The sequence below is a fragment of the Hyperolius riggenbachi genome, chromosome 9 (genome assembly GCF_040937935.1).
Source record: "Hyperolius riggenbachi isolate aHypRig1 chromosome 9, aHypRig1.pri, whole genome shotgun sequence".
NCBI lineage: Eukaryota > Metazoa > Chordata > Amphibia > Anura > Hyperoliidae > Hyperolius > Hyperolius riggenbachi.
This window is the reverse complement of record NC_090654.1, coordinates 258,573,092-258,586,084: the sequence shown is the minus strand read 5'-3', so window position 1 is coordinate 258,586,084 and position 12,993 is coordinate 258,573,092. Positions and strand designations below refer to the sequence as shown.

Below are 12,993 nucleotides of genomic sequence, written 5' to 3'. Positions count from 1 at the left end.
CAAGTACCCCCTAGCATAGTAACCATTATCACAAGTACCCCTTGACATATATATATTTAATCATAGTACATGATAATTGGTTCTAAACAATTTCCAAGCATTGACTATTGCTTTTAATTAGCTAAAACACTAATTTGGTGTTGTTTAAATAAGGTTTAAACTTTAAATTTGTTATTCTTGGTTAAGTAGAATAGTATGCCTTTAACTACTTAAAGACCGCCTCACACCAATGGGCGTGAACGCGGCGGGAGCCCCAGGACCGCCTAACGCCAATTGGTGTCAAATCCTGCAGTTTGCCAGGGAACGGCCCCGCGTCTGCGTGATCGTTCCCTGCCGCTTCACGGAGTTCCGTGATTAGCCTGATGGCCGCTGATAGTGGCTAGCAGGCTGCTTGTAAGCGTAAGGGGAAAGAAATCCCCTTTGTTTACAAGCGTACAGCGCTGCCGGGACCCGCAGCGCTGTATGAGATCAGCGATCCCCGGCCTCTGATTGGCCGGGGAGCGCCGTCCTCTCATAGGCTGATGCCTATGAGAGGCGGAACAGGATGGATCGCCATCCTGTTCCAAATCGGATGCCGGAGGGAGGGGGGAGGGAGAGAGAGCCTCATAGAGGCTAAAGAAAAAAAATACAAACTGCCGCACCGATCGGACCCCTCCGGCGGCATGTCCCCTTAGGGACAAAAAAAGGAGGCGAGTCCGATCCCTGGGCTCCTAAGCTGGGCTGTGTTGGTGGCTGAAAAGCCTGCACAGCCCAGTACTGCAGAAAACGGCCTGGCCTTTAGGGGTGGGTTAGCACTGTGAGCGTGAAGTGGTTAATATGGAAGAACAGAATACCCAAGCAGCTCGTGGTGACCCAAAACCACTAGGAAAGAAGTATAGGGAACTAAGAGAGACTGAAAAGCCCTCCTACTAAAACGCCAAGGCTCAGTGTAATTTGCCTTCTTAAAACTGAATATGCTTCAGCCAATCAGGCTGCATTAGTTAAGTCTGAGGAGTAGTAGTAGTAAACTCTACTGGGGGAACTCCTACTCGCCATCGGTGTGCTGATCCATGCTTTTTGAAAATCGTGTATAAAATCAAAATTGCAATTTCTGACAGAATTCGTGCAATTCAATCTTTTCCTAAAATCCTTCAGGCCTACTAGGTCCTCCTATATGGTAAGTGGTTGGCAGCATCAGTAATTTAATATTGTTGATTGGGGGCAGCCTGGGGGCAGAAGTGGTGCATTTATGATGTATATGTACACGTTTCTCTATAGAGCGTTTACATGAGTGCAGTTCCGTTTCCAGAGATAGCAGCTTCTGCTGTTTTCTTTTTTCAGCGGCTGTGTATAAAATGAAACAAAACCAGACCTGTGGCCAGAAAACGTATTCCTTCCATGCTGCGCAGAGGGCGTTCCATACTTCCCTCTCTGTCCACCTTAGTAGTTTTCACCAGACCATAATTAGCATGGCGTCCTTGTAGCGGGAGCATCATCCTTGTCATCCACAGGGCTGTACTCGGCGTATGTCGCCCTCGCCGTTATTAGCGAATGAGCCCTAAATTATTCATGGGGCACCAGCCTGACCTCATTTAACTAACATCCTTTTGTATTTTTAATGAGAAAACTTGGTGGGTGATAAACACAAAATTGTAAAAAGCAGTAAATCAAACTAAAAAGAGGGCTGTGAAATGGTGCCATCGCTGACCAGTATGTGTCCAGTAAAGGAAGTTCTGGTTCTGGGTGATCTTAGCCCTGGAATGGTCAAAAGGTGTTCGAGTCAGTAACAGTGACCATTGTAAAATGTGCACAGGAAGTACATTACTTCCTGTAATTGTGCATATGATCCCAGTACTGCACCACTGATTGGTCATTTGACCCCTGTGGCTGCAGTGATTGTCCCAAGGGATCATGTTATCATTTTGGCCAACCAGTGTCCTCCCAGTCCCTCAATGTTCACGGTTACTACTAGTAACATGTAGTAACAGTGTTCATTGATTAAAAAATAGTATAAAAAGAAAAAGTTTAGGGAGGAAAAAAAAAAGGGGGTAACGTGCCCAAGGCTATGATTGGTGTAAGGGACAGTCATGACGCATCACTGAGCAACCAATCACTCAGATCCCCATTGCCCGCGGTAATTTTACCATGATTGTTCACTCAATCATTACCTCAGTGGTGAAGATGGGTTGGGAAATGATTGCTGGTCGGTGTTGATCCCTGATTCGCCATGTGGGGTACTTTAGCTTATATTAATAACTGTTACAGCCAGTAACAGTCGTCATTCATAAACATAAGTAACAATGTTAGGTAAATAGTAAGGCTTTGTTGAAAAACGTGTGTGATTTTGCACAATGTAAGATCGGGCATAACGCTTTCCATTGGTGACGTGTGTATTTGTTTTCTGGCCGCAATTCACAGGTAACAAAAACAGATTCCCAGATGCACATGCGATTCCCATAGACTGCTAGCAGTTGCCGGCAGTCTATGGGGATGATGCCTGCTCACCAACGTGCAAAGCGGGGAAAATTGTCCGTGAGAAACCTGCGTTTTCCGCGGACACAAAGTGTGGCCTCTACCTAACTGCCTCTCTCACAGCAGTTCTGTTACCTCACATTTTTATTCTTTTAAAGGGTCCCCGGACTGGTACGTGACAAGAGGAGATAATCATAGGTAACAGATACGCAACAACATAATAAACTTTAAAGAAAAACATTTCTTTGTTACAGCCGATACAAATCCTAAAATCTGCACTGTTTCAATATCCTTCTTTCATAGAAGCAGACATATTGTTAACATCCTGTGCTTTCAAATGAGCTTATCTGCTGTGGCAGTCAGCTGAAACGAGAGAGCTCAAATTACAACCTGTGATTAGACACAGGTGAGAGGGAATTAGACAGGCTAAACTCTATAAATACATACAGGGTGCATTTCTCTGTTTTCCTCCTGTCCTGTGCAAGAGTTCAGGTCCTTTTTAAGACTGAATTCTAAACTAAAAATATGATACTGTGTCCTATGTTACTAATGTTCAGGTTACCATTCGCACTACACATAAAGGGTTATCTCTAGTCTGTTTTCCGTTCAGGTTTGCTTTATTAGTTATTTTTGCTTAGGTGCCTCCTGTAGGCTTTTAGCTAAAGGGGCCCATACACCTAACGATTTTCCCGCCGATATACAGCAGATTCGATCACTGGGATTGAATCTGCTGTGAAATCGTTGCACAAACACTGACAGAATGATCGATTTCCGTCCGAAATCAATCGTTCCCGTTGATTCGTCCGTGCGGAAGATTTCGCTCGATCGTCTGCGGGTCGGGAGTGCGTCGATAGTGGCGTTCGAATGACCGACGGTAGCGGCAATACATTACCAGATCCGGCCGGCGCATGTCCCCTGGTCTCTGCTGCCGTCTTCTCTGTGCTCGGCTCCTCCAGATTCACTGAACTTCCTGTCCCGGCAGTGCCCTCTACTGTTTAAACTTCCCCGGCAGGAAGTTTAGTGAAGCTGGAGGAGCCGAGCACGGAGAAGACAGCGGAGACCAGGGGACGCGCATCGGCCGGAGCAGGTAATGTATGTGGGGGAAGGGGGTGGCGGCAGCTTCACAGATTGTGATCGGTTTCAGGCTGAAATCGATTCACAATTAAAGGCAGCCATACGATCCCTCTCTGATCAGATTCGATCAGAGAGGGATCTATCTGTTGGTCGGATCTGATGGCAAATTGACCAGTGTATGGCCACCTTAAATCTCAATAGATTTGAAAGCAAGCTTTCAAAATACAAACAAGTTAGCCGATAAATGGTTTAGTTCTCGCTGAACACCTCTGCCGCAGCCCCCCCCCCCCCCCCCCCCAATACTAATGTGATTTTGTTTCTCCAACGAGCTCCCTGTTGATTCCTGTGAAACGATTTTAGCAACAGGTCAACTTTAATTACAATAGCTAATTTCCTTAAGCCCCATGCGCCTCTGCTAACATCCTAATGATCTAGCTGTGGCCAGTTCTGACATGGGGGTGGCTGCGCTGAATGTTTGACAAAACATTACTAAATTAGCAACTCTATGGAGGTAACCTCATTAGAGGGGAGATTAGCAGGATAAGTTGGCAGGAAAGCCCAAGTACACAAGACAGGAAATACGCAATAACGGATTCATGACAGTCTGCCAAAGCCTTAAAGCGGACCTGATCTCAGAACTTCCTCTCTGCTCTAAAAGAAAAGCAACAGCATAATAACCTTAAAGAAACATTTTTGTTACAGCTTACAGAACTGCAATAAATCTGCAGTGCTTCTACTTCCTGCTTTTTATGCAAGCAGACATGGGGGTTACCATCCTGTGTTTACTTATTAGCTGTGTTTGCCGAGGACTGCAGTATTTCTGTGCTGATGCAGCTGAAATATCAAATTACACTTGTGATTACTTACAGATGATTGGGACTTATCGTAGACTGGCTCTTCTCACTAAATACATACAGGGTGCTCATCTCTCTGTTTTCCTTCTGTCCTGTGCAAGAGTTCTGGTCCACATTAACCTCTTCAGTACCAGAGATCTCTGCCACTTTAAGGACCAGAGAACGCTTGTACCAGAAACCGGCGCATAATGATGAATCGCCGCACACACCTGCTGCTACTGCCGTCCATGCCGCACACCCGTCGCCTTAGTCTGACGGCAGAGCTCTGTGAGTCAGTTAGTAGCTGCTTTCTTTGGCTCCTGACCGTGTGATCAATGTAAGCCAATGGGAGTTGCAGACAGCAGGGGCGAGTGATCTGCAGTGGTAAGACAGCGGCGGGAGCGATGTGAAAACTACGCCCTAGCAGGAATAACGGCATCAAACAGGGCGGAGATTTCAAATCGCTGCCATCCAGAAGCAGTAAAGGTACGTACGCACATCCAACAAAGTGCACAGCCAAAACCACAACGTGACACCGCGACACCGCGACAAACCGTTTACACAACTTGTATTTTCCACGCACCAACCAACTGAACGACCAACTTCTTTACACACTGCGCATGCAAGCGAAACGACAGACTGCACTACAAGGCCGCATTCAAAACAAGTGTCTGTCAAACAACGTTGTACACACGTGGCCAACTGCACAATATGGGCTTAACGGTCGTGTGAGTTGACCAGCAGGCAAACCGCTTGTTATCAGTCGCTCATCTAGTCCTTTGCTGCGCGTACACATTTCTGATAGTTGTCTTATTTTGGTCTATTGAACGACAATCAGGCAGTTTGTTTGAGAGTGTGTACGGGCCTTTAATGTTTCCTTTAAATAGCTGCACTACTTCCGCCTCTTGCAGGCTTATCAAAAGCACACTTAAGGAAGAGAATTGAGCTTAACAAAGTGCTCTTTTGTAGTTGATGCCAGCTACAATTTCACTTCCCTAAAACAATCTATTTGCAGTATCCAGCTTCATGTGGGCAAGAAGTGATTCCCATAAAGCATTGTTACTCCCATAATGCATTGCTTTAGGTCAATGAGTGAATATGTAGAGTATTCCTTTATGTGCCTGAAACCAGGCATACATTTCAAAATAGTGGTTTGAAGCACACCTATAGGCTGTTCATTTTATGTTGGGAATTGGCAATCTCTTAGCTGGAGCTAGCTGAAGTGTACCCCATGCAACATGCAAACTGATAACTGATAGTAGTAATTATTGACTAGACCCTAGGCCTGTTACAATAACAGGCGCTAGGCCCGCTGCGCCCCTCACAACTCCCTCCCACCCTCTGGTCGCCAACGCCGCCTCAGCATCGCCGGCACGGACAGCGTGCATGCACACGGCCGCTACACATACAAGCCTACACAACACAACGGCCACGACACGCATGCATGCCCGCCCCGTGCACCCATACTCCTGTGCTGTCTAAAGTCCGCCGACTTGCCAAGCACGTGCGCTGGCCTAAACGCACGGACACAGGAGGACGGAGTGACATGGGAAGATTATTATATTGGGTTTATATAGCACCAGCATCTACTGTGGTGCTGGACAACAGAATACAGGGTATAGCAATACAAATAATACAATAGTTACCGTAGCACAATACAAGACAATGGCGGATTACAGCCGATGCAATGCACAAAGCTACTACATATTTCTACACGGGTGGAAGATATGTGCACATAATTCACAGCGTTGAGAAAAAAGGGGAACAGAGCCTTGGCCAAAAAGCTTTGCATTCTAAAGTTTTAAGGGATAGGTGAAGGGAAGCTGTGTATGAGAGGGTTAAAAATAGTGGTCAAGGCAAAAGTGGCCTAGGTAGGAGAATATGCTTGCCTGAAGAAGTTAGTTTTCAGGTTGCGGCTAAAAAGGGTAAAGGTGGGTACACACATCAGATAAAAGTCTTTGGAAAATAAAAGACCACAGACCAATCTTACCCCCTTTCATGTACCATGAGAGCCATACCTGCACAGTCTATTCTATTGAGCTGAACAGGGCTGTGGAGTCGGTACAAAAACCTTTAACGACTCAGTTTATGAAACCACCAACTCCGGGTACCCAAAATGGCTCCGACTCCTCAACTCAGACTCTACAGCCCTGGCAATGCATGTTGGGAGATGTAGTCCTTTGTCAGCACATCTGTCATTGCTGCCTGCATCTCCTCTGAAGAAACTTCCCATCCTCCCATCTAGGCAGGGGAGTCATTAACAGCAGTAACAACCCATGAGGGCCCATTCACACTTGAAAGCGCAAAGCGCCAGCGTTTTGCGTGAGTGATTTTTCAGCGGAAAAATCACTGAACATTGCGGCGATTTTTCCGCGATCGCGTTTAGTGCTTCTATAGCACTGAAACGCGATCACCGGGAAATCTCCTGAAAATGGTGGAAGCGACACGTTTGCATTTCGCGATTTTGGGTGATTAGAGGCGATTAGCGCAAATCGCCCAAGTTAGAACGGGCCCATAGGGTTTAAAGGGACACTTAAGTCAAACAAAAAAATGAGTTTCACTCACCTAGGGCTTCCAATAGCCCCCCCTGCATCTGTCCGGTGCCCTCGCCGTCTCCCTCCGATCCTCCTGGCCCCGCCGGCAGCCACTTCCTGTTTCGGTGACAGGAGCTGACAGGCTGAGGACTCGCGAGTGATTCTTCGCGTTCCTTGCCACAATAGCGCCATCTATGCTGCTATAGCATATATCATATACCATATAGCAGCATAGAGGGTGCTAATGTGTCTGGGAACGCGAAGAATCACTCGCGTCCCCAGCCTGTCAGCTCCTGTCACCGAAACAGGAAGTGGCTGCCGGCGGGGCCAGGAGGATCGGAGGGAGACGGCGAGGGCACCGGACAGATGCAGGGGGGCTATTGGAAGCCCTAGGTGAGTGAAACTCATTATTTTTGTTTGACTTAAGTGTCCCTTTAATTACACTAGCGCTTTCAAAAGCGCTAGTGTTTGAGCGGTTTGCCGAAATCGCCGATAAAACGCTCAAGTGTGAATGGGGCCTTAGAGCTTTGCAAACCCTTTTCAACTGTCAGTCATTTGCAGGCTAAAATAAATCATAAAATTGGGCTTTAATATGAGCAGGGCCGGATTTGTACTTTTTACCGCCCTAGGCCCATTGCCACCAGCCGCCCCCCCCCCCCCCCCCCCAACCATATCAATACACAAATGCAAAACACAATAACCCCCCTCTTATATCCCACCATTTAGCAGTGGGTCCCTCTCTGATCGAATAGGTTTCTTTATTGTGCAAGCGTGGCTGAGGACAAGTATGTCCACACTGGGTATGCGTAAGTGAGTTTGGTGCATGCCCAGTAGAACTAAGGCACGTAGCTGTTTTCCTCCATGCATTTCATTTTGCTGGGCATGTGCGGACCTTATTTGCACATGCCCAGTACAGATACGGTCTCGCTTGTGTACTGAAGATACCTATTCGTCCAGAGAGGGATACAGCACTAGAATAGTGGGGTATAGGGAGGTATGGCTCTAGAGAATGTCCAGAGGCTCCCCACTACTAAGGGGTATCTGCCAGGGTAGGGTAAGAATAAATGGTCTAGCCAGGGTCAGTGTCTCCATAGGGGCAAACTGCAAACAGCCCCCAGCATGCCCCCCTCTATAGAGACACGTTAGCTTCCAGCATGCCCCCTCCTCTATAGAGACACGTTAGCTTCCAGCATGCCCCCTCCTCTATAGAAGTACCACAACTCCCAGCATGCCCCTACCCCTCCATAAAGGCATTACCGTTCTCATCATAGGCCCCCTGTCCACATAGGCACTACAGCTCCCAGCATGCTCCTCCCCTTCCAGAGGCACCACAGTTCCTAGCATGCCCCTCCGTCTCCTTATAGTATCGTGCTGTCCCCCAGGGCCCCGGAGCTGGCTGCCAGACCTCCTACAATGTGAATTGAGACCAGGGGGTTACGCCAGTCAGCTCTAGGGGACATGCCAATACTACATGGAGGAGGAGCATGCTTGGAACTGCAGTACCTCTATTGGGGGGGGGGGGGAGCACAGTGGTGCCTCTATGGAGTGAAGGGTGAAGCATGATGGGAGGAGTGGTACCTCTTTGGAGAGGAGGAGCATGCTGGGTGCAAGGGTACCTCTACAAGGGGGGGGGGGGAGGACATGCTGGTAGCAGTGGTGCCGCTATGGAGTGGGGGGCATGCTGGAACCACTGGTGCCTGTATGATGTGGGGAGGGGGGCATGCTGGGAGCAGTGGTGCCTCTATGGAGTGGGGGTGGGTATGCTGGAACCACTGGTGCCTCTATGGAGTGGGGGCATGCTGGGAGTAGTGGTGCCTCTATGGAGTGGGGGTGGGCATGCTGGGAGGACTGGTGCCTCTGTGGAGTGGGGGGACATACTGGGAGCAGTGGTGCCTCTGTGGAGTGGGGGGGACATGCTGGGAGCAATGGTGCCTCTGTGGAGTGGGGGGACATGCTGGGAGCAGTGGTGCCTCTGTGTAGTGGGGGGACATGCTGGGAGCAGTGGTGCCTCTGTGGAGTGGGGGTGGGTATGCTGGGAGCACTGGTGCCTCTGGAGTGGAGAGGGGGGGCATGCTGGGAGCAATGGTGCCTCTATGGAGTAGGGGTGGGCATGCTGGGAGGACTGGTGCCTCTGTGGAGTGGGGAGGGGGGCATGCTGGGAGCAGTGGTGCCTCTGTGGAGTGGGGGTGGGCATGCTGGGAGGACTGGTGCCTCTGTGGAGTGGGGGGACATGCTGGGAGCAGTGGTGCCTCTATGGAGTGGGGGTGGGTATGCTGGAAGCACTGGTGTCTCTATGGAGTGGGGAAGGGGGGCATGCTGGGAGCAGTGGTGCCTCTATGGAGTGGGGGGGGGGCATGCTGGGAGCAGTGGTGCCTCTATGGAGTGGGGGTGGGCATGCTGGGAGGACTGGTGCCTCTGTGGTCGGGGGGACATGCTAGACGCAGTGGGGCCTCTGTGGAGTGGGGGTGGGCATGCTGGGAGGACTGGTGCCTCTGTGGAGTGGGGGGACATGCTGGGAGCAGTGGTGCCTTTGTGGAGTGGGGGGGGGGGGCTTTCTGGGCACAGTAGTGCCTCTATGGAGTATGGGGGAGCATGATAGGAGCACTGGAGCCTCTATGTAGTGGGGGTGGGCATGCTGGGAACAGTGGTGCCTCTGTGGAGTGGGAGGGGGAGCATGATGGGAGCAGTGGTGCCTCTATGGAGTGGGGGTGGGCATGCTTGAACCACAGTGTAGCCTCTAAGGAGTTGGGGGGCATGCTGGGAACAGTGGTGCCTCTGTGGAGTGGGAGGGGGGGCATGATGGGAGCATGATATGGAGTGGTGCTGGGGGCAGAGGTTAGAGGGGTATGGGGGACAACAAGCATGCAGTCACAGAAGCTACAAGCATAGCAGGAACTCACAAGCTGGCAGCTGCTGCAGTAGTCACAGGATGTATTCCCAGCCAGTAATCCGATCCTCCAGCTTCCTGCACTGAGGTGCCTCTTCTCTTCTCTGTGTATGGTGAAAGCTGCACCCAGAGCCATGCTTCTCTGCCTCGGCTCTTCCCACCATGTGAGCTCCACACACAACATCCGAGCAGCTGATCACTTCCTCCCCACTGATTTCCTGTGTGGCTGTGTCGGGACTCGGAAGGGAGGTGAGAAGGACAAACAGCTGCTGTGGCCCTGCGGATTTGTGCACGGAGATCTCTCTGCCTGACTGAGCCCGGGGGGTTTCTGGCTTGCTATCTGTGTAGCCCCAGCGGCGTGAGAGATCTCCGTGCAGGCGCAGCTGCTGTGTCCCTCCTTGCAGACTGACTGGCCACTGCAGCGCTGCCACTCCTCCCCAGACTCCTCTCTGTAGCCGCCCGCTGGCTGCAAACACACACGGACAGGCAGCAGTGTGCACAGCGGGCGGCTGTGGTTGAAACTGTGAACGGTCTGTGGAAACTGTGGGGATAGGAAATGGCAGAGGCGGCTCCCCACCCGCCCCAAACATTCTGGCGCCCTAGGAACCAGCCTCGGGTGCCTTTCCCTAAATCCGGCCCTGAATATGAGGGAACATTTGGTTGGGGTTACAGAATCGCCATTACCACAGATCAGCACTGCACGAGTCAGATTTGTTTCAGCTGAGCCGGGAGATGTCATTAACGTGTAATTCCAGTCACAGAAATGGGTCAGTACAGCTTTCAGTGTGGCCAGAGGGAAATCTAATAGTGTCTAAGCTCTCTGACCCGCATTATTGCTTGCACAGCTTTCACATGAGCAGGTGAGACGCATGCTGCACCGCCAATCTCATCTGTTTGTGTTTACACCATCCCCTCATGGAGAAAGTCTCTCTTAAAGGACAACTGAAGTGAGAAGAACATGGAGGCTGCCATATTTATTTCCTTTTAAACAATACCAGTTGCCTGGCAGCCCCGCTGAGCTATTTGGCAGCAATGGTGTCTGAATCACACCAGAAAAAAGCATGCAGCTAATCTTGTTAGATCTGACAATAATGTCAGAAACAACTGGTTTGCTGCATGCTAGTTCAGGGGCTATAGCTAAAAGTATTAGAGGCAGAGGCTCAGCAGAACAGCCAGGCAACTGGTATTGCTTTAAAAGGAAATAGGGCAGCCTCCATCACCCTCTCTTGTCCTTTAACCGCTTAAAGACAAGCAGGCGTATTTAAAACGTCCTGCTAGAACACCCTAACGGCTCCAGGACGTTTTTATAAGTCACACAGCGCTGCTGTCACTGTGCATGTGAGATCTGTGGAACCCCCCCCCCCCAAAACCCCTTTATTTCCAAATAATATATTGTCACCATACTTTGTACTAGGGACATAATTAAAATCTTGTGATAACCAGGACAAATAGGCAGAACAAATGTGTGGGTTTTATGAGCAGTAGCAGTGTTTATATTAAAACTACAGGGGATAAAATTGGAGAAATAGCGTATTTTTTATTTATTTTTTCCTTGTGATTTAAGCTATTAGCAAATGAAAGGGATGAGCACTGAAAGGTGAAAATCACTCTAAAGGTGGCCATACACTGGTCTATGTGCCATCAGATTCGACCAACAGATAGATCCTTCTCTGATCGAATCTGATCAGAGAGGGATCGTATGGCCACTTTTACTGCAATACATTACCCTTGCATACATTACCTTCTCCGGCCGGCACGAGTCCCCTGGTCTCTGCTGTCTTCTTCTCGCTCCGGCTACTGAACTTCCTGTCCAGGGGAAGTTTAAACAGTAGAGGGCGCTCTACTGTTTAAACTTCCTGCCGGGACAGGAAGTTCTGTGTAGCTGCAGCCGGTCCGAAACCCAGCGCGGAAAGAAGACAGCTGGGACCAGGGGACTCTCGCTGGCCGGAACAGGTAATGTATACCCGCTGTATTGCGTCGGTCATTCGAACGCCACTATCGACGCACTCCCGACCCGCCGGCGACCAAGGAAAATCTTCCGCACGGATGGGGTGATCGAAACGGCTGTATATCGGCGGGAAAATCGTTAGGTGTATGGGCCCCTTAAAAACCCCTTTGGGGTGAAGTGGTCAAAGGACCACCATCAAGAAAACTGTAAAATTTAAAATACATGTTAACACATGCAAATAAAAAGTACATTACTTCCTTAGTAAAATGAGCTATAAGTTACTTTTCTCCTATGTTATTGTCACTTACAGTGGGTAGTAGAAAATTGACAGGTGTTTGACTTGTCCATCTCTTCATGGGGGATTCTTAGTATCTTTTTATATTTTACGAAAGCTCTCCCTGGTAAGGTTCTATACAAAGATGCAGAAAACACCTACACACACACCTACACCTGTTTGCACACTATTCTAGCAGGTGGACTAAGCAACTGCCTTTCACTGCGCTTTTGAAATAAAGGAAACCCTGCAAATGCCTAATAAGGAGATGGGCTAGTCAGATTTCTACTTCTTACTGTAAGTGACAGGAACGTAGGAGAGAATTAATTTATTGCACATTTTCTCTGGGAAAAAAAAGTACTTAGTCTGAAGCGAGAATAAATCTTGCTTCAGACTTCATAGATAGCAGGGGCACGTGTGCCCCTGCTAAACCGTCGCTATCCCGCGGCTAAACGAGGGTTCCTGTCCTCCCAAATCCCCTCTGTAATGCGGGGGAGCGCTTCCTGGTTGGGGCAGGGCTAATCGCCGCAGCCCTGCCCCACGCGTGTCTGTCAGCGTGTATCTCCGCCTCTCCCCCGCCCCTCTCAGTCTTCCTTCACTGAGAGGGGCGGGGGAGAGGCGGCGATGTGCCGCTGACAGACGACTGGAGGCAGGGCTGCAGCCGTTACACAGAGAACTTTTGCACACAAAACAGAGACAAAAACTGATTGCCTACTGCCTGCTCCTCCCCTCAACATCATCTCTTATTCAATAGAAACACACATGAAGAAAGGACATACGTTTAAACGGACTGGAAACGTATGCTACAAAAGGACAACATTGATGCATCAGTTTTTAGAAAAACTGATCCGTTTGAAACGGGATACAATCTGCAACTGGACAAATGTGGACCCAGCCTAATGCTGGGAATACATGGTTCGTTTTTTAGGCAATTAGATGGTCCGATCTCCCTTTCCGTTCTTTCGCCGCTCGATTTCTGAAAGAAGTGAACG

The 12,993-nt window shown here is 49.4% G+C and overlaps 1 protein-coding gene across 2 annotated transcripts in view; it reads left to right on the top strand.

Moving 5' to 3' along the window:
- Positions 1 to 12,993, top strand: part of PELI2 (pellino E3 ubiquitin protein ligase family member 2) — a 105,969-nt gene that overhangs the window by 75,991 nt on the left and 16,985 nt on the right. The window lies entirely within an intron of this gene.